Here is an 18767-nt window from a genome sequence, read left to right on the forward strand (position 1 = left end):
TTCTTCGCATGCTCAAAAAAACATTTCGCTGGATCCCCACCGAAACCAGGAAAACAGTCACCCATGCTCTGATCACGAGCCGACTGGACTACGGAAACACCCTCTACGCAGGCACTACCGCTAAACTTCAAAAGAAACTCCAACGAATCCAAAACGCCTCAGCCAGAATCATATTAGACATCCCACTCAACGAACACATCTCTGGTCACCTGAAAGACCTCCACTGGCTACCCGTCAATAAGAGAATCACTTTCCGACTGCTAACCCACGCACACAAATCACTCTACGACATCGGACCAGAATGCCTCAATTCAAGACTGTCCTTCTACACCCCCTCCCGCCAACTACGCTCCTCCAACCAAGCCCTCGCCACTATACCTCGCATCAACAAGACCACCATGGGAGGCAGATCCTTCTCCTACCTGGCTGCTAAAACATGGAACTCACTCCCCACTCACCTTCGCCTTACCCAGAACCACCTAGCTTTCAGAAAGCAACTTAAAACGTGGATATTTGACAAGTAATCCCCCCCCCCCCTCCTTAGCGCCTTGAGACCCTCTGGGTATGTAGTGCGCTATATAAATTCTCTGACTTGACTTGACTTGACTCTCTCAGTCAGTCTCTCTCTCGGTCAGTCTCTCTCTCCCTCAGTTTATCTCTCCTTTAGTCAGTCAGTCTCTCACTCAGTCAGTATCTCACTCTTTCAGTCAGTCAGTCTCTCTCTCTCTCAGGCAGTCAGTCTCTCTCTCCCTCAGTCAGTCAGTCTCTCTCTCCCTCAGTCAGTCTCTCTCTCCCTCAGTCAGTCAGTCTCTCTCTCCCTCAGTCAGTCAGTCTCTCTCTGTCATTCAGTCAGTCTCTCTGTCAGTCAGTCAGTCTCCCTCTCTCTCAGTCAGTCTCTCTGCCAGTCAGTCCCTCTGTCAGTCAGTCAGTCTCTCTCTCTCTCTATCAGCCTCTCTCTCAGTCAGTTTCTCTCACTGTCAGTCTCTCTCTCTTTGTCAGTCTCTCTCTCTGTCAGTCTCTCTCTCTCTGTCAGTCTCTCTCTCTCTCTCTCTGTCAGTCTCTCTCTCTCTGTCAGTCTCCCTCTCTGTCAGTCTCTCCCTGTCAGTCTCAGTCATTCAGTCTCTCTCTAAGTCAGTCAGTCTCTCTCGGTCAGTCCGTCTCTCTCGGTCAGTCAGTTTCTCTCTCAGGCAGTCTCTCTCTTTCTGTCAGTCAGTCTCTCTCCTAGTCATTCTTTCTCAGTCAGTCAGTCTCTCTCTCTCTCTGGCAGTCTCTCTCTCTCCCTCAGTCAGTCAGTCAGTCTCTCTTTGTCTCTCTGTCATTCTCTCTCTCAGTCAGTCTTCACCCTCTCAGTCGGTCAGTCAGTCTCTCTCTCAGTCAGTCTCTCAGTCACTCTCTTAGTCAGTCTGTCTCTCAGTCAGTCTCTCTCAGGCAGCTCTGTCAGTCAGTCAGTCTCTCTCTCACTCGGTCTCTCTCTTTCTGTCAGTCAGTCTCTCTCCCACTCTGTCAGTCTCTCTCTCTCTCTCTCTCTCTCTCTCCCAGCCAGTCTCTTTCTCTCTGCCAGTCTCTCTCTCTTAGCCAGTCAGTCTCTCTCTCTCTCTCTCTCTCTCTCAGTCAGTCTCTCTCTCGGTCAGTCTCTCTCTCAGTCAGTCTCTCTCTCTGTCAGTCTCTCTCTCTTTTAGTCAGTCAATCTCTCAGTCAGTCAGTATCTCAGTCAGTCAATCTCTCTCTCCCTGTCTCTCTCTCTCTCTGTCAGTCAGTCTCTCGCTCTCTGTCATTCAGTCAGTCAGTCAGTCTCACTCTCTCTCAGTCAGTCTCTCAGTCTCTCTAAGTCAGCCAGTCAGTCTCTCTGTCAGTCAGTCAGTTTCTCTGCCAGTCTCTCTGTCAGTCAGTCAGTCTCTCTCTCTCAGTCTCTCTCTCCCTCAGTCAGTCAATCTCTCTCTCTGTCATTCAGCCAGTCAGTCTCTCTGTCAGTCAGTCTGTCTGTCTCTCTGTCAGGCAGTCAGTCTCTCTCTCTCTCTGTCAGTCTCTCAGTCAGCCAGTCAGTCTTTCTGTCCGTCAGTCAGTCTCTCTGTCAGTCAGCTCTGTCAGTCAGTCACTCTCTCTCAGTCAGCCAGTCAGTCTCTCTCTCTCTCTTCGTCTCTCTCTTTCTGTCAATCAGTCTCTCTCTGTCAGTCTCTCTCTCTCTGTCTCTCTCTCTCAGTCAGTCTCTTTCTCTCTCAGTCAGTCTCTCTCTCTCTCGGTCAGTCTCTTAGTCAGGCAGTCTCTCAGTCAGTCAGTATCTCAGTCAGCCAGTCTCTCTCTACTCTCTCCCCACTCTCTCTCTCCACTGTCTCTCTGTCACTGTCTACAGAAGCTCTCCCTAGCGAGGGAACTGGGGCTGCGAGCATCTGTTGTTTTATATGAATGTCTAATTAGGAATTTTACTGTTTAATAGCTTCGTGATTAGCGCATTTTTAGCGCTTTTTACCCGTTTTTAAAATTGCTTGGATTTTACTCTGGGGGCTCAAACATTAAGGGGAATTGATTGTCCAGGTACTCTGACACCCTAAACACCTATCCTCTGCTTTTAAACTCACCCTACCGCTCCTCAGCCGATTCTCGGCGGCGGTGGGCGCCATCTTGAGTGAGGAGTCGGGGAGAGCGCTCTAGTCGCGCCCTACTCCCGCCCTCCTGGTGTATTTGAGTGGAACTCGTGCAGCGCTCTTCGCCCTACAGAAGCTCTCCCTAGCGAGGGAACTGGGGCTGCGAGCATCTGTTGTTTTATATGAATGTCTAATTAGGAATTTTACTGTTTAATAGCTTCGTGATTAGCGCATTTTTAGCGCTTTTTACCCGTTTTTAAAATTGCTTGGATTTTACTCTGGGGGCTCAAACATTAAGGGGAATTGATTGTCCAGGTACTCTGACACCCTAAACACCTATCCTCTGCTTTTAAACTCACCCTACCGCTCCTCAGCCGATTCTCGGCGGCGGTGGGCGCCATCTTGAGTGAGGAGTCGGGGAGAGCGCTCTAGTCGCGCCCTACTCCCGCCCTCCTGGTGTATTTGAGTGGAACTCGTGCAGCGCTCTTCACCCTACAGAAGCTCTCCCTAGCGAGGGAACTGGGGCTGCGAGCATCTGTTGTTTTATATGAATGTCTAATTAGGAATTTTACTGTTTAATAGCTTCGTGATTAGCGCATTTTTAGCGCTTTTTACCCGTTTTTAAAATTGCTTGGATTTTACTCTGGGGGCTCAAACATTAAGGGGAATTGATTGTCCAGGTACTCTGACACCCTAAACACCTATCCTCTGCTTTTAAACTCACCCTACCGCTCCTCAGCCGATTCTCGGCGGCGGTGGGCGCCATCTTGAGTGAGGAGTCGGGGAGAGCGCTCTAGTCGCGCCCTACTCCCACCCTCCTATCTCCGTATATAATGTGCATAGCAACCAGACGGCGCAGCGGGCTGGCGCAGCGGGCGCGCCGGACACGCGCCGAAGCCGCGCCTAAGCCAAGCCCGTCTGCGCCCGTCCGCGCCAGGACGGCGCCGGGCGCGGGCCATGCTGCCCAATGCAACCCTGTTCTCAGGTACGACTCTAACACGCTACTCGCTATGCGCCCGCCAACATCAAGCCATAGCTGCAATGATCACCGTCCCATTGCTCACCTCTGGGGACCATTTTCATGCCGCTTTTGCAGATGGTCATCCTTGGGACCTACTGGCACCACCCCACACCCTTCCCCTCCACCGCCACATAAGCCGATTACCTTTCGTTGTGGACTCATCAACGCCAGATCCTTAGCTTGTCATGGACAAGATATCCATGACCTCGTACTTTCCCATAACCTAGACGCACTGTTTATCACTGAGTCTTGGCTAAATGACTCGTCTAATCCTGATCTGGCTACTACCCTTCCCCCTGATTTCACGATCCTCAGACGAGACAGACCAGTCGGCAGGGGAGGTGGGTTAGCTATTATCATCAGAAAAGATGTCAGATTCCATACATTTGAACTGACCTCACTCAAGGACTGTGAGAGCTTAGGCTTTGTGATTCACATTAACTCCTCCACCTCTCTTACGGGTGTACTTGTGTATCGCCCCCCCGGAAATGCCACGCCTTTTCTGGACTCCCTGGATGACACCCTTGGATCTCACCTGACTCATTACCCCAGCTTTACTCTCCTCGGTGATTTCAATCTCCATTTGGAATCCCGCGCAGACCCTCACACCTTAACCTTTCAACAATCCCTTGATATTTTTGGTCTTTCTCAACTGGTCGTGCCCCCCACGCACTTGGCCGGACACACATTAGATGGCATCTGTACCAATTCGGCCACTATAACTGTATCCCCCCCAATCCCACAAATTTGGACTGACCATCACTTTATACCCTTTACTATCAAGGCAAAACCCTCTCCCCACCCATTCTGTAAGAATTCCCCCTCAACCTTTGCGATAAATTGGAAGAAAGTAGCTGAGTCCATTAAGTCTCATCCTCAGCTCCCTATCCATCCCCCCACTATTGTAGGAGATGTATCGCAAGATTCCAAAAACTTCCACATCTGGATCAACAAATTGGTTCTGGATAAGTCCAACTCAACCAACCAAAAACCAATCTCCCATAAAAGGAAGCCCAATGCCCCGTGGTATACTCAGGCCCTCACCGATAGCCATCGTACGTGTAGGGTCCTTGAAAGAGAGTGGAGGAAAACATACGACCCCACCTCCAAAACCCTATACATTCGGCAGAGGAAACTATATCTGTCACACATAAAGAAAGCCAAAAAAGAGTTTTTCACCACAGCTATAGAAACAGCCAATCAAAAACAACACACCATCTTCAATATTGTTAAGTCCTTCACCCACCCCAAAGCCCTGGCTCTGGAAATCCCCCCATCCCAAACTCTTTGTAACCAAATCGCTGATTTCTTTGTTGACAAAATTAATAACATCCACAAGGATTTTCCTCCCCCTGCCACCCCTCCCTTACTCCACAACACTAGCTCACTTTCATTTTGCAGTTTTTCACCAGTATCCTTGCTTCAATCCCAGAAGGCCATCATGACCTGCCGCTCGGGAGCCCCTACTGACTCCTGTCCCCCGGCTATCCTACATATTCTCATTGAGGCCGTCAACCCTCTTATTAATTCCATCATCAATCAATCCCTCAGCTCAGGCACTGTTCCGGCTGAATGGAAGAAAGCCATCGTAAAGCCTCTAATGAAAAAGCATAATAAACCCCCGACAGACCTTTCTAATATGCGCCCTATCTCCTTACTGCCAGCATTAGGCAAAATTACCGAACAAATAGTACATGCTGAGCTTAAAGCCTTCGTGGAAAACAACCATATTCTCCATCCTCAGCAATCCGGTTTCCGCTCCGGCCATTCTACTGAAACTGCTCTGATCGAGTTATCCGACACCATCAAGTTCCTGCAGGATGAGGGGAAACACGCAGTTCTCATCCTGCTCGACTTAACCGCAGCATTTGATACTATCTCTCATGCAATTCTCATCCACAGAATGCGCGAAATTGGTGTGTCGGATACCGCTCTGAAATGGATATCTTCATTTCTGTCTAATAGATCACAAACAGTCTCACTTGGCCCCTTTCTCTCCAGCGAAAGAACCATTCTATCAGGTGTGCCCCAGGGGTCCATTCTGAGCCCACTTTTCTTCAATATTTACATGGCCCCCCTGCTTACCCTGATTGAATCTCATGGCATCCTTGTAACATCTTACGCTGACGACACACAACTTGTCGTCACCTTAGACAAAAAACTCCCCGATGCCGCTCTTAGGTTCCAGAATTGCCTTTCCCAAGTCTTTGCATGGCTCAATAATAACCACCTCAAGTGTAACAGCGCCAAAACTGAGATTATACCCGTAGGTAAAGACACCATTTTCTCTCCAAACGATTGGTGGCCCCAACACTCTGAGGCACCTCCCAGTGCAGTCTCATCGGCCCGCAATCTGGGTGTCCAATTCGACTCGTCCCTCAGTTTTGACGACCATGCACGCATTACTGCAGGGTGCTGCTTTAACCTCATTAGACAGCTAAAGAAATTCTTCGACTTTCTCCCTATTTCCGCTAGGAAATCAGTGGCCGTGGCTTTGATCCTGTCCAGACTCGATTATTGCAATGGTCTTCTGGCAGGTATAAAAAAGTCCACCCTTAAGAAGCTACAGAGCGTCCAGCACGCGGCGGCCAGGCTCGTTCTCGGACTCCCGAGAAGGTCCTCGGCCTCGGCGGCCCTTAACACCCTCCATTGGCTGCCCCTCCACAAAAGGATCCTTTTTAAACTTCTCGCTACTGTCTTTAAAACCACTAAGAACACAGGCCCCTCCTATCTTGTCAAGCGCTTCCCTCAGTACACTCCATCACGCTGCCTGAGGTCATCAGGAGCCAATCTGGTTACCATACCCAGGTTTAAGCTCAAAACGAAAGGTGGAAAAAGCTTTTCACTCCTGGCGGCTAAGGCTTGGAACGGCCTTCCCCCCAACCTCAGGCACGCCCCTTCAGAAACCCTTTTCAGAAAACTTCTGAAGACTTGGATCTTCCTTCGACCCGACTCTTTGGTCCTCGCAGCCATATGATTCCCATTTCCATCAATTTGGTTTCTTCTGATTGCTCAGCGCCAAGATGCTCCTTCCGGAGCGATAGTTGCGCTATATAAAAATCAATAAATATCAAATATCAAATATCTCTATCTCCACACTCTCTCTCCACTCTCTCTCTCCCCACTCTCTTTCTCTCTCTCCACTCTCTTTCTCTCCACTTTCTCTCTCTGCACTCTCTCTTTCGCCACTCTCTCTCTCCACTCTTTATCTCTCCTCTGGGGGGCCATGGGTACATTACCTGCAAGGTATGGAGCTCCAAAGGTAGTCCTGCTGGGCCGCTGACGGCCCGCGGGCCGTATTAGGAGCACCACGGATCTACTTGAATTGACCGTGGGATATCATCCCTGTAATTTGTTTAGCATATAGAGTGACACAGCAGCGTATCATATTTTGTGAATCCACAGTTGTGACCAAACCTTTTATCTGTGTCCCTGGACTGGAGGCCTCCTGGCTTACTCGTGTAAAGTTCTGCTTCTATGCACTTACCGAGATCCTAGCGCTAACATCCCAATAGCGTGTGAGGATGTTTTATGAGTGTGACGATGCATGGTGTCAGTAAGTGAACCAGAGTAATGGAGGCTTGAGGGATCCATTCTGGATACCCCAAGCCTGTCGTGCTGCACAAGATGAAGGTGAGGCTATTTTTACAGACACTGAAGTGAGGGAGGAAGAAAGTTGAAAGTTGAAATGTATTTGCATAAGTTAATTAAAGGCATTGTATTACAATAAAATAACAATTAAAAAGGAACCATAGTTTGTGAAAGTTAAAGGTTCTGATAAAGTGCAATTGGTTGGAGCCAGCATATGATTTGGGGCAATTTTCTCACTTATTTCACAGCAACCGGACCCATGAGGCAGCGTCAACCATCTGGTTCTTCGATTTTCCAGATCTTGTTTAAGTTCCATTCTCCTCATGGGTACTAGTTCTCTTGGAAGGTGCTTGTGCTATAAGTGATTTTATGCCAATTCAGCACAGACGCTGTTTGAGTTAAATGGTTGGAAGTCTCTGGTCTCAATTGCTGCACCTATGGCTGGACCTGCATCCTTTTCAGGGTATTTCTTTTTTTTAAAGTAATCCAGGATCAGCTTTTGGATTTTGCAAGGGCGAGGACTAGGACCAATGCGGGGCTGGAGAGCGTCCCTGATGGATTGTACAAATCTACCACAACGAGCCAAGATGTGGGGTTCCTTTTGAGTGAAACATATTGCTGAGGCCTCAAGGCAAGTGCTTGCTTTTTCTCTTGGGTATAGTTCCCTAAGTAGGATTCTCCTTTCATTTACTAAGGCCGGACAACAGCACAGAAGGTGTAGCCATGATTTTTGTTTGAAGTCACAGAGTCAACATGCTCCTTCAGTAGTTTGGTTTGCCCAGGCCCGGCTGAAATCCGTTATTGGCAGTGCTAACAGGCGCATGTTCATGATCTCTCTTCTAATTTTGGGTTCAACGAGGCGAGAAGGTACGGCTGTGGTTTGATTACCAAATATGAGGAGTTCAGTGGAGACAAGAAATGTAAAGTATTTAATGTTGCCTGGTCTTGCGAGAATGAGTCTGATTGAACTTGTTTGCTGATGAGATTTTTCCAAGTAGCATATGAGATGCAAGGCAGAGCGAGTGCTGGTTTATTTATTTCAGTGAAGAGCAGGGCTTTCTTGAGCTGCGTGTTCCACTCGGAGCCAGTTATGTCAAATGTGTCTCTGAGGCTCCGTTTTAAAGAATCAGGGATTTCAAAATTTGAATGTAATATTTTAGGAAGTCAGCCTCGAGGGTTGGTGTTTGTTTGACCAGTCCGAGCTCCAGCCTGAGTCTCGCAGTAGAGAGATGTTTTGGGAGCTGAAAGATTTTTTGTAGCCCACGCACTGAGCCCACTCCAGAATTTCTGAGCAGGCGCCGGGGATCGTGTGATGCCTATAAGAGAGTGCTGGTAGGAGAGTGCTGGGAGAAGGGAAGCTTCGGTGACTTTTCTAATACTCTCAGCTGACGAACTTTTTAGCTTGTTGTTAAGTTTTATTATACCATAGATTGTGGCCGTCAATTTCTTGGGCAGTTCTTTTTTGTGCACGGAGGGTTGAGCGGATTCTGTGAACCAAACCTCCAGATACTTGTATTTCTGCATTGCGTTGATTGTCCTGAAGCCTATGGTGCATGGGGTTTGTTTTTTGTGCTTTTGCCATCCAAGTACAAGGATCTTGGTTTTGTCTGAATTGATGATGAGGTGGTTAATTGTACTGTACTCGTGTAGGCTGGTCAAGGCACGTTCCGAGCCCACTTTAGTGTGATCCATGATGAGAATGTCACCCGTGTACTAAAGAATGTGTAGAGGTTGGTGGCCTAGTCGGGGAGGGGCCAGATAGATGTTGGAGAGAGCTTTTCACAGGTCCGCTGTATACAGGTTGAAGAGTAGGGGGGCGAGCACGCAACCTTGTTTCAAACCCTCGGGCGTACTGATTTTGGCTGAGAGAGAAGTAGGGCCTGTTTTCACCCATACCCAGGTTTCCGAGTAGAGGGATTTTACTGCAGTTAGGAGCAAAGATGGAATGCCCCAATATGCTAGTCTCCTCCAGAGGGTTGTTCTGTCAACTCTATCGAAGGCTGCGGTTTGATCGACGAAGCAGCAGAAGAGTGGAGGTTGAGTCAGCTGGGTAGCTCAATGGCAAAGGGCATAAAAGGCCATTATGTTGTCAGTTGTAGCAGATCCTCCATGAAAACCTGTTTGAAAAAAGGCAACAAATCATTTTCTTCAGCCCAAGATTCCAATTTTTCCAGTAGGATTCGGGAATATGCCTTTGCTTCCAGATCTAACAGAGCTTTTAGGCGCTGGTTGCTTGGATTTTGTAGGTCTCCTTTTTTGTGGATCGGGCATAATATTGAGCCTCTCCAAGATTCAGATGTCTTGCCCAATATATAGGTGATGTTGAATAGCAGGGTTAATAGCACTGCCCAGCCCTCTGGAGAGGATTGAAAGATCCCGGCAGGGTGCCAGTTTGGGCCCGGCGCCCCGTTTGCCTTCATCGTTTTCATTAGTTTTGCATTTTCCGTAGGTGCAATCAGTGCTTGTGGATCTTCTGTTTTCGATGTGGCACAGGCCGTGATAACTATAGGGTTGTGTGCAAAGAACTGGTTCCTCACGTGGTTCTCCCACACTGATGCTGGGACTACATTTGTCCTTGGATGCCCAAGGGATTGCAGAGTGTTCACATACTGTCAGAATCGGGCTAGTGATCCTTCCTTGAGCATACTAAAGATTTGTATCCATTCCTCCTCTTGTTGTGCTTGTTTCAAGGCCCAGACGGTTTTGTGGGCTTTCTGTACTTCCTTTACAGCCAACAGATTCCCTGATGTTGGGTAAAGTTTGAGCAGGCGGGTTTTCTTCCTCAAGTTCTTCTGCGTGAGGTTGATACTCCGTTGCAAGAGAGGTTTGTTTAGGAGACTAGGTAACTGTTGATTTCGCACTGGGTGACCCCTGTGATCCTAGAGTGATGCTGCCAGATTTCTGTTCATAAGGTCCCAGTTAGTTAGGAGAATGTCCCCGGTTGGTTCTGTAGCTGGTGTCTCTTTTTATCGAGCCATTTGGCTACCTTCAGTGAGTGATAAGGCTGCCACTTGATTCACCTTAGCAGGGTCTTTAATGAATCTCCTGCAGAGTAGCCTAGCTCCTGGCCAGTGTCAGCTATCTGATGGTGTAAGTGCAGGTTTATGACCAGTGGATTTAGGGCGCTTTCTGTCCGGGTCACTGTGTCCAAACTCTAGAGACAATTTGTTAAACTGCTTGATATAAAGATGTAATCAATTATGAGAATGTTCTTCGGAAACTGGGCTGCTGATTTTAGGCCATATGTAGTGAGTAGGTTGTTGAATTGGTCTTGTTTGCGACTCATTTACATGTTGTGTTGGTAGTGACCCAGGTATTTAGTATTAAAGTCCCCTGCCAACACAATTTCATGTGTAGGATAAGATTCAATGGTTGCTTTTATGATGGAGCAGAAGGACCCCATAGCGTGTGTTTTTTGTTTTTGCGGGTGTTCAAATAGCGGTTAATGAGGAGCAGGGAAAAGGAGTGTATCCATTGAAGGCCGCATTGTAGGCCTTCAATGGATGCAGCTTTTAGAATGAGCGTGTGAGGAGATCGATACTGTGGCTGATTGCTTTACGAGGATCGAGAGGTCCTCGAAGGTCGCCTGCATAGGCTTGTTTGCGTTGCCGGTTGAAAGGCTTCATAGAACCCGTATATTGCTGTGGGGGTTAGTGACCACGTCTCCTAAAGGCAAATGATGTAATTCCTATTTAAAAAGTCTTGACCCTGTTTAGAGCGTAGCGTTGATGCCAGTTTGCCAGCCTGAGGGGGTTGAGTAATTAACAACGAAAATAATTCTGTTGTGCTAGATGGCATGGTGGAAGTTGCTGCACCTATTAGTTGAGTTTGGGTGCCCCCTTTAGGATGTATGTTGTTACAACGCATGCTTTTAGCACGCATGCTGTAACAACGCGGTTTTTATAACGCATTCTTTTACAACGCATAACAGAAAGAGGTGTTGGATAGTGAATATTTTAATTTACTATTCCAACACCAGTCCCCGTTGACATTAGGGAAGGGGTTGGAAAGTAAATTAAAAGTATTCCCTATCCTTGAGCGCCCCCCAGAGTCATGCGTTGTAATAGAATGCGATTTAAAAACCGCGTTGTAATAGCACTGCGTGCTAAAAGTTGCGTCGTAAACGACGTTCCCCCCCCTTAATGATCAGGGCTGCGGGTTGCCAGCTGATGGTCTGATCCTTCTTGCCACCGTGTACTATCAGGGGGTTAGATGCCACAGATGAACTTACTAGCCAGTTGTGGGAGGCACCCCAAGCTCCCTTCAGTGTGCTTCCTCTGGGTGGTGTTTTGAGAGCATCAATTGGGATGTGGGGATATTTCCGTGGCCGAGGGCTGTAGCTCAATGCCCCATTCTTAAAAAATAGGAGCCTCTTTGAGGATGTCATCTCTGATTCATATTGAGTCCTAGTTGGTAACTGGATTCGGGGACCCTTGTTCCAGGGATATGGGTGAATTTTACCAATTGGAGTTGAGCTATGGATAGATGGGTCAAAGATGAAATGTGTTGAAATAATCTTAGAAGGTTCCCTCTATTCAAGATATCCGCAGGCCCACTGGCTGCATGGTAGGGGATGAATATTAGGCCGGACGAGGGGTTTTCTGCCATCTTTTGCCCATCACCTTTGGGGCAGCGATATGTAGGTTCTCTTGGTTGCTGGAATGGGAGTACTGGGCTTGCATTTACTGTTGGACCTGCTTGCTTAGGGTCCCTACATGCGGAGGTCCTGGAAGCTTGATTATAGCTGATCCTCCCGTGTTTATAGTGCGGGGCTACAACTGTGCTCCCATATGGCCCATTTCTCAGCTGAAGGTTTGCTGGGTTGGGGTGGACTGGATGTTTGTTCATTCGTGGGTGCAGGGCCCTGTAAGATGGTTCTAGTAGTATCCCAGATGATTGTGCCCTCCTATGTCAGATTATCCTGCACCTGTTCTTTATCTCTCTTGCTTTCAACCATGCTATTCTTTTGGCTTCCCCGTGACAATTTGGCTTGAATAGGCGTCGCTGATGTGCCGGCGGAAGTGTAAGGCGGGGTGATGCTGGTGTGTGCACTGTTTGATGGGGTAGGTATTTCTGCACTAGAGGGATGACTGGAGGCCATGGGTTGGACTTGGCGGTGCACTGTCGCAGCTAGGGTGATAGTCTTTGTTCCGGCTGGTTATTATGTCTCCTGCACTGGGCTGGTGCGGGATTGGCTTGACTCCCATAGGTCCTAGCGTGACCGTTGTTTCCGGGGGGTGGGGGGGGCAACGGCAAGTCAAGTAAGTTCTGTGATCTGTGAGGTCAAGTGATCTGGTTTATTCATGTTTGATGTACTTTGGGTGCTCTATCTGTCTCCTGGTTTGACAAACTGCTGCATTTTCTGGTTGCAGGTCCCTCTATCCTGTGCCACAAAGTTATTATTATTGTGGTTGTGGCCTGGTTTTAGGTTCTTGTTGAAGATTGGAAAAAGTTTGACTGGCTTTTCTTGTTGTTTGGATGGTTTTGTTCGGAAACCTAGGCCTGTTGTCCCCAGATGCCTGTCTTGTAAGCACTTTTTTTAGGAAAGTTTTTTTAGTTTCTTTTTTTTTGGTGCAATTCTAGAGAGAGGGGGTTCTTTAGGGGAGAGAGAATTAGGGGCTTGTTGAGTGGAGCTCCCTGGTAACTGTGGTTTTATGTGAGGGCTTGCAGTTGCATTATCGTGGACGATTTCAGCCAAGCTTTCACTGTGGCAAGGAGTTACCGAATGAGGTACTGTGGTACTAGTTGCCATGGCTGAGTTATCCTTTTGAGTGCTCGTAGGTGAGCAGCACTTCTTTACGTTGTCTAGTAAAGCCTACAGGATTTCTGGTGGTGAGGTCAGTTTATCCATTAGTTGAGTGGAGGAACATAATTGGCCCACTTCTGACTGATCAATTTTGTGATCCATCATAGTTAGCCTGTTTCCTAGGACCACAAGGCTGGTTGCTATCGACTGAATAAGGTCAATCTGGAGCTCCATTTTTTGTGACTGCCAGAGTAGAGCTTTTGCCATTATATCCTGTTTATAAAATGAGTGATCCTCCTAATTGGAAGTTGCTGAGCTTACCGGGCTAGCTTGACCGCTGCCACTTTCATAAAACTGAAGCAGCGAGTGAAAGTGAGTGTTTGTAACTCACATGATTAGAGTTGTTTGGGTCAGGGATGGTTCTATTTGTGCGTCTATTTGGGCTTCGAGAGCTGATAAGAATTCTTCTGTTAAGGGCCCCTGTTCAGTATCCAATGTGCTCCGTCGGATTTGATCCCTTTGTGGAGATTGTGTCTCTGGAGTGGCTAAAGAGTTTGCCTGGGTATCAGTTCCCCGTGCTGAGTGTCCTGTGTGTACCTGCACTGTTGTTATGATGTGGATATTTTTTGCAGCCAATCTGTATGGGTCACAATCTTGATGGAGTGTAAGATGGGAGTCTGATCTCCTTAGGTTGCCCCTCGTGGACTTACACAGTTCTGGGCTCAGTGTAGCTGTCCTAATTGGGGCTCGAGAGAGCATCTTGGTGTAGTTGCCTTAGCGCCTTTCCAGAGGTTGAGTCTGGGGTCCTTTGGTTGTGAGATTCATTGGAAGTAGCATTGGATTTTGCCCTGTGGGGGAGGGAGCGGGAGCAGTAGGAGCAAGAGTGTAACGGATGGTCCTTCCTTTGATAGGATTTTTCTCTGAGGGCTATCAACTGCCAGTCCGGGTTCCGCTCCAGGTGCCATCGCAGGTTGAATTAGTGGCTGTGCTTCATTGATACCTGGATGTTCTAGTTGGAGACTTTCAGGCCCCCTTCAGCTGCCGCCAGGCTCCCATTCTTGTGGTCCAGCAGCCTCTTTTTGGCCGGGCTTCTAGCTGGACATCTCTTTTTGACCATGTTTTAGCCTTATTAAAGGATCATGCTAAAGTGCAGTTGTTATCTTCTGGAGGCTGCTGCTACCTTCCTGTTGGAATTCGATTTCTGTAGAATCCTCGCTCCAACGTTCCCTATGTGGAACAGAGTGTGTTCTATCTATGGCAGTTGCTGCCGGGGAGCTGCTGTGACTGGACTGAATAAAATACCCTCCTACCTGACAGAGCTTGTATGGAGTTTGTACTTCCTTTCACTGGCGACGATTAGCTCCAGTCTTCGGCCTCCCCATCCATGGTATCCTGTGTTCGGTGATCCTGTTTTCAGCTGACTTGTCCGGTACTGCCCTGCCCCTGCTGTCTCCTCACGTGGTTACTGCGTTTTGTGGTATTCTTGTCATCTTCGTGGGTTCTTGTGGTTTCTCAGTTGAGAATGTTGTTTCAGAACATGATGATTTATAAATTGTCTGTGCTGTATGCTCTTTGGAAGACACTGTGGGTTATGCTCTTTCTGAACGTGAGTGGTTGGACAGTACGTCTGAGGATGTTGTTGTTATGTAGGCCATTTACTTCTTAACCAATGTGTGGCCCAGCGATAAGGATTGTCCTTCTGATTTGATGCCTTACAAAAGAGTTAAGGACTAATTGTCCGTAGTGGAGGGTGTGTTACGTAGAGGATGTTTGCTAGTGGTTCCCTCTTCTATTCGCAGTAGAATTTTGAATTTGGCTCATGAAGGTCATCCTGGCATCCGTGCTATGAAGCGCAGAGCGAGGCAAGATTTTTGGTGGTCGGCTTTGGACAAGGATGTTGAAAAGTTTGTACGGGATTGTTGTGCGTGTGTCACAAGTGATAAGTCTCAAGTGACTCAACCTTCTCCCATTGAACCAATTGTTGTGAAGAATACACCCTGGACTAAACTGGCTTTTGATATTGCTGGTCCGTTTGGACTCATTGGTAGTTCTCCTAAATATGCTCTCGTTCTGGTCGATTACATGTCCAAATGGCCTGAAGTTAGATTTGTAGATAATGTCAACTCCTCTTCTGTCATTAATTTTTTTCAAGATATTTTCCTCAGGGAGGGTTTTCCAGAGGAGTTAGTATCGGACAATGGTACTCAGTTAACTTCAATTGAAATGCAGAACTTTCTCAAGGAGGCGGAGATTAAACACATTTTTACGTCCCTTTATCACCCCCGCAGCAATGGGTTAGTTGAGCGGTTCAACCGTGTTGTCAAGGAACACCTGCAACTTGCCTTAGTAAATGGGTTGCATTGGCGCAGGGCTGTCTGTAATATGTTGTGGGCTGTGAGAACCGCTCCTCATGTCAGTACTGGTGTTGCTCCTTTCACCTTACTTCGGGGAAGGGTGGCTAGCTCTAAACTGAATAAGGAATGGATGTCCAGAAGAGTAGTTGATACCAAAAAACTATCTGTCGTAATTGATGTCAGGGCTGCTGTCCAATCGAGATATGATACCAGGCCTGCCGTGCGTCATTCTCTGTATGTTAAGGTGGGTGATTGGGTGAGAATCAAGAAACCGGGATTTCTTCACAAGGGAGAGTCTCGGTTCTCGTCTCCTAAAAGAGTGTCTGTTGTAGAAGACCACGTGGTGGTGTTAATGGACGGAAGAGTTTGGAACAAATATACCATCTCCTTCATTCCCAAACCTATTGTTGTAGTGGTAAACAAAAGATTGGGTGCACATTTTCCTCCTGTTGTTGTGCCCTCTAATGTTCACGAGAGGGAAGGTGTTATTCATTCTGATCACACTCCCCTGAGGAGTGCATCTTCCAGGTTGAAATCTGTTCCTGTGAAATTTCGTGATTATAAGATGTTATAATCTTCCTTTTTTTTGTTCTTGTCTCTATTTCATTTCATTCTCGTTCTCACCTTCTTTCTTTCTTTCTCTTCTCAATTGTCTCGTTCTCACCATCTTTATTCCTTTCTCTTTTCTATTGCTTCTCCGATCATTTTTTTCTTTTGTGAAGAGAGGGAGGTGTGTTGGGATTCGGTTTCTGTAGAATCCTCGCTCCAACGTTCCCTGCGTGGAACTGAGTGTGTTCTATCTACGGCAGTTGCTGCCGGGGAGCTGCTGTGACTAGACTGAATAAAATAACCTCCTACCTGATGGAGCTTGTACGGAGTTTGTACTTCCTTTCCCTTCCTCAGGCTCCTTTGGGTTCTTCCAGCTGGGCCGTCTAGATTGTGGGCCGTCTGAGTTATAGTGACTGCCAACGTTATTGATTCAGCAGTGGGATAGTCCTGGCGCTGGCAAAGTGAGATAACAGTGCGAGGAGGGTCAAATGGGGGCAACAAAGCCAGTGTCGGGGTAGATCTTAATGCTGCCGCCCTCCATCCCTTTTCGGAGTACAGCTGGGTGCAAGATCGGCGTCTTATGCGCTGTAGTCACCTACCTCGACCTCCTGAGACCTTGCAGCGCCTGGTGCAGGTCCTGGGTCCCGTGTCTTTATGCACTGGAACCGCTAGTTTAAACTTTCTCTTAGCGTTGCCAAGACCCCTCAGCCCCTTGGGTGGGGCATCAGTCCGGATGGGCCCCCTGAGCTGGAGGGCAGGTTTCCTAGTGGTGAGGGAGGACGTGAGTGTGGTGATGGAGGTTAGCCAGGAAAGGCAGCTGGTGCAGGCTGAATGGAGTGGAGGAGGGGGGTGGCAGCGGCAGCAATAACGTAATCCAGGGGGAATGGGACTCAACAGGCAGACGCAGGCCTCAATCCGAAATTACCGGGCTACCTCCACGACTACCTGGGGCACGCTCTCAGCGGCGGCCGCACTTGCGGGTAAAATCAAATGTGCTCCTTCTGGCCAGGGGCTCGTGGTAGAACACAACTAGGGTTCTGTGTGCATGGCCGCCGGTGGCGTTAGGGTACCTTGAGCCGAAAAACAAAACAAAACTGGGCAAACGCTCAGGTGGATTGGAGCTCCCGCGGCTCCGCTGCTCCTGCGCCTCTCGTGCGGCTCCTGCGGCCCTGCCTCCTCGCGTTGTACTACGTGCTACTGGCGCTTCCTCTGGTGAACCATGTGATAGATCACTGGATCTCCTTGTGTGATTAAGTTCTGAGAAAAAGCTCCTTTAAAACACATTAAACCTTTTGCTGAGCAAGGAGCTTCCGAATATCTTCCTGAAGCACTGCCGTTTTGTCGATGGAAGGGGTGAAATGTGGGGTTCCAGACTCTTATGTGCAAGATTAAGGCGACTCAGGGGCGTAGTTTATGGGGCTGTGTTTGGGGTGTAACACTTCACTAGTAAATGTATTTTCTGGTAAATATTTGGATACAGGTGCTTCCAGTCGGATATGTGGAGGTGTCTGTTGAATTTCCCCAAGGATCTTTAGATACACACAGACAAAGTACACACACAATCTCTCCCTTGCCCTAGTCCCCTCACTAATTTGTATTCTTCTCCCTTTCAAATGCCATTAAAGGCCTTCTCATGCATCCTGCTTGTCTATAATGTATTTCAACATTATGTGCCAGCGTGATTGTTGGAAAATCTGAAGCCCCCCACCTAATCTTAGTGACTAGGCTACGCGCCAAGGGGACTCCTTAGATGAGCCCCAACCTTTTGTATTCACACTCTACAGTTTAGCTGATAATAGACTGGTGCAGAAACCTCACACGTCTTTGTAGCTCTGTTGTCAGTGCTCAAGGCTGTACACAACTATCCACACAAAGGTACAAAAGCTGTGTCTGTAGAGCTGCCAATGAAGGACAACTGAAATACCTCAAACTTGTTCTGAAAGTGCAGACAGTGGATCAACATCCCCGTCTGCTTTTGCAGTAAAACAATAGAAGACTGGCCCACATGTTGTTTCAGTTCCAAGAACTCTATGAGTAAGGAAGGGAGTGCTGCACAGAGTATGTAGAAGACTACTGTACCGCTAGAGCTGGTGTCTGCCTGACAGGCAGCTTCTCAGAGGGGAAGGGACAGCCCTCACCCCTGCTGTAAGAGCTGGTCACCTGTCCTGAAGAATCTAGAGGCCAGCCTGCCTGTCTCCTAGGGGAGGGAGGAGCGTGTCGTTCCTGCAGAAAGAGTAATTGTCCAGGGGGAGTGAGGTGAAGTGTGACCCTGGTGTAGTGGGGTCTACTAGAGCAAGAAAACTATGACGTGTGATATGATTGCCCCAATTTTGCCGAGTAGCAGTTTCTCCCCCTGCAGTTTCTGACAGGAACCGTGTAATGTGACCAAAAATTGCTAGAACCTGGTCCGACTGTGATCTTTGGTGGTGTGAATTGAGCTGCTGTGCCAGAAAAGAAGTTGTGGTGTGACCTGTGCTGCTTCACCCAAAGACAAAACCGCAGCATGAACTGAGCAGCATTCACTGGAGAGTGAGGCCAGTGCTGGGCCTTGCCATCTGAGCATGACCAGCCTGTGTGTTCCTGCACCATCTGTAGACTGGCTGGTGCACGCGAGACCAGGCAAGTGGGAAAGAACCAGTCAGCTTCAGTAGTGGATGATGTTACAGTAAAGTGGTAGGGCAAGAGGAGGGAGGGCTTGGGGTTAGGCTTTAAAAATAAAATAAAAAGACTAATCTGCCACTCCACTCCCGCCGCGGGCCGCGCCGTTGCTACTCTTGTCCCGGAAGTGGATGGGCTTTACTGCACAGGTTCCCCACCCAATCCAGATGCTGCTCTCAATATATATCTAACATGAGAGCAGCGTCTGGATTGGCCTGAGTGGGTCGGTGTACTGCTCGCTCAGGTACAGGGACCCTGTAGCTTTT

Source organism: Lissotriton vulgaris, chromosome 5 (genome assembly GCF_964263255.1).
Source record: "Lissotriton vulgaris chromosome 5, aLisVul1.2, whole genome shotgun sequence".
Taxonomy (NCBI): domain Eukaryota; kingdom Metazoa; phylum Chordata; class Amphibia; order Caudata; family Salamandridae; genus Lissotriton; species Lissotriton vulgaris.